Raw genomic sequence first — 3,711 nt, 5'->3', positions numbered from 1 at the left:
ACCACGAGACCGCAATTAGTTGCACCCTCCAGAGAACATGATGGGTAGCCTTTTGTTGCACCCTCCAGGTGGTCATTGTTATAGAAATTAAAATTTTGAGAGTAGGCTTTTAAATTCAAACTCAAAATTCAAATTCAAACTAATATGCCAATTAAATGTGTACATTGTATATCCTATATCATATATGCCAGTGTTCCTATGGACTGGTGGTGGCAGTGGAAATCAAGGCGGAGGCAGAGATGGCTCGAAATTCTTATCTTTATTGCGTTGTAGGAATCTTACATATGTCCATGTATATATTTGGGACTCCGGGAGAACAACCAGAATTGTCCCATTAAGCTCTTAAATTGCATTAAATATTGTCTCTTAGAAGGCATTAAATACCCAATAGCATTGGATTTATTGTTTGCCCCAAAATAAGTCGACACATTTATTTATTTGTGGGAATAGGTAAACACATTTATTTATTATTTATTTGTGAGAATACGTCAACGCAATTGTTTATTTATTTGGTACGATTCATGCAAAAACAAGGTTGAATATTTATTTGAAAACCATAAAATTATTGAAATATGAAAATAAGTCAACACATTTATGAAAATATGAAAATTACATTAAAACTACGGGCCAATTCTAGTGGTGCTGGTGATGGTAATGGGCCTCCAGTACATACGGACTCCGTTAGTGACATTGGTGGTGCCCACCAATCAAAGGACGGCAACCTTTCAGATACACACCGACAATGGGGTCAATGAATTCTCGACGGTACTTGGGTTGAGAGCCCGCCAATCAAAGGACGGCAACCTTTCAGATACAGACAGACAATGGGGTCAATGAATTCTGGATAGTACTTGGGTTGAGAGCCCTGTGGTCTTACCGTTTACGTAAAGGAGTAAAATTCAGTTCGTCGGATTTTTCAAAAAATCGCATTATAGACTATTTTTTTATTAATTACCTTATTCTAGTACATACGAAAAAAGTCTACTAATATTATAAGGATAATAATATTATATCATTATTATCATATTATTATTACAAAGTCTAATAATATTATAAGGATAATAATATTATATCATTATTATCATATTATTATTACACGTGTGTGATGCTTCAGTGAAATTGATTGAAATGAAGGTGGAGTCGCCGGGAATTCGCCGGGGATCGGGATGTCAGACATGGTGTACATGGATGCCCCCATGATATACATACATAGAGATGGGCCAGTCTACATTGGGCATTTAATACCCAATGTATGGCTGGTTAGCTGATATAGTGATGAATCAAAGGCTTACAAGCTGTATAATCCATTAACCAAGAAGGTCATAATCAAGAGAGATGTCCAGTTCATAGAAGAGGAAGCATGGGATGGAAGTTTGGAGAAAACAATCAATGTAACAACAAGTACACCACAAGAAAAAATAAAGAACTGAAAAAAACAAGTAATTCATCATTGGTGACTCCTCCTACACCAATTTGATATCAACAAACTAGTTGTGAAGTGAAATCATGAGGAAGAAATAGGAAAATGTCATGCAATCAAGAAAATACTACTCCAAGTGCACTTGAGAGACTCACAACTTTGTGTTCTCCAAGAATAATTTCAAGTCATATGTCCTATCCATATTTTGCAAGAAAGAGAAGACAAAGATTTAAAAATTTAAGTGAAATTTATGAGAAAAATTAAGTTGACAGTAGTGAAGGCTTGAATTCTCTATTTGCACTATTTTGTCATGTAGATGATCTAATTCATTTTCAAGATGTTCTTACGGAATAAAAATGTGTTGCAACAATGAATGAAGAAATGAGAGAAATAGAAAGGAATGACACATGGGAGTTAGGAGACCTTTCGAAAGGGAAATAAGGCATGGGTTTCAAATGGTTCTGTAAGGCCAAAAACAATGTTGAAGGAAATATAGAAAGGCTAAAATAAAGGTTGCTTGTGAGAGGATACAAGAAAAAGTATGGAAGATATTATGTAGAGACATTTGTGCCAATTGAAAGAATGGAAACACTACATACATTGCTATCAATAGTTGCACAACATAGATGGAAGGTGTACAAAATAAATGTCAAGTCAGCATTCTTGAATGGAGTGTTGAAAGAGGAAGTATATGTGGATAAGGCATTGGGTTGTGAGGTGCAAGGTCAAGAAGACAAAGTGTATAGACTGAAGAAAACTCTTTATGGGTTGAAGTAATTACTGCGTTCATGGTACAACATGATAGGTGCGTACTTATGAGAAAATGGCTTTGACAAATTTGATGCTAAGCCTACTCTATACATAAAAGAGAGTGACAGTAAGATTATTATTGTTGTTATATATGTGGATGATATTATTTTCACTCTGAATAATTACCTCCTAATTTTTTATTTCAAAGAAGTCATGAAAAGTGAGTTTGAAATGATAGATTTCGAGTTGTTAAGGTTATTTTTGCACATAGAAGTTAAGACAATATAAAACAAGATCTTTACTTCTCAAGAAAAGTATGCCTCCTACAATTTGAAGAGGTTTAATATGCAAAACAACAAAACTACGCCAACTCGAACTCTCATGGGGTTGAAATTAAGAAAATAAGATTGTAACATAAAAGAAGGTTGTAACGACAAGGGGTAGTGTAATAAGAGTGTCAATCGAACATTATAAGAAAGTATGGTTGGTAGCTTGATGCATTTAATGACAACTAGGCCTGATATAATGTATGTAGTGATCTTGGTGTCAAGATTCATGGAGACACCAAAGGATTCACATTAGAAACACGCCAAAAAATTAGTAAGGTATGTCAAAGGGACAAACGAATATGGTGTTTTATACACTTTAGTAATTGATTTCAAGTTGATTGGTTACACTGATAGTGATTGGGCAAGAAGTGTTGATGATAAAAATAATATGTTAGGCTATGTATTTCACATGGACTTGGGATCCTTTTATTAGGATTCCAAGAAGTAGGCAGTAGAGTAACTGTCAACAACAAAAGTTGAATATGTCACTACAACAAATGCAGAATGTCAAGCAGTTTGGATGAGAATAATTTTGAACGATTTATGGCAGGAACAATAATGAATGACAATAGTTTACTCTAACAATAATTATGCAATTTTGTTCTCCAAGAATTTTGTTTTCCATAAAGCCAGCAAACACATTCACACTAAGTATCATTTTATTAGAGAGTTTATTAATGATGGAGAAATTGTTTTGCAACATTGAATATCATAGGAGTAATTTGCAAACATATTCATAAAGCCATTCGAAAGATATAAATTTGTCCATCTGAGAGATTATTTGGGTATGGTGAATATCGGTGGTTGTGATTAAGGTGGTGTCTTGGAAGATTACTCCCAAGCACCTCATTAAATGACTCGCAACAACCATTCTCAAAAAGTACACAAGTACATGAGCAAGTTGTCTCTTGCAGCAGGGCGCAGATTTTGTGTATCAGGAGAAGGAATGTCAAGTTAATTTGTTGCAGGCTTGAGGACGTAGAGTTGGTGAATATTAGATTAGGTTGTTATTGCGGAGTAAATGAACCCATATAAAATCAATATAAGTGATTCACTACCATAACTCACCTTTATGTTTTTGTCATGTTATGAAAAAGTTAAGTCGGTCACACAAGTAATATGAGGTCTCAATATTTCTAAATTAACATATTAGGAAAATTCTTTTGGACAATGAAGAAAAGAGATGTATTTATAAGGGATTGAAGGTCTGCA

The sequence above is a fragment of the Pinus tabuliformis genome, chromosome 8 (assembly GCF_031772625.1).
Source record: "Pinus tabuliformis cultivar Carrire ecotype Pingquan chromosome 8, CPIR1, whole genome shotgun sequence".
In the NCBI taxonomy this organism is placed as follows: Eukaryota; Viridiplantae; Streptophyta; class Pinopsida; order Pinales; family Pinaceae; genus Pinus; species Pinus tabuliformis.
The sequence above is the reverse complement of the archived record's forward strand: the minus strand, read 5'-3'. Positions refer to the sequence as shown.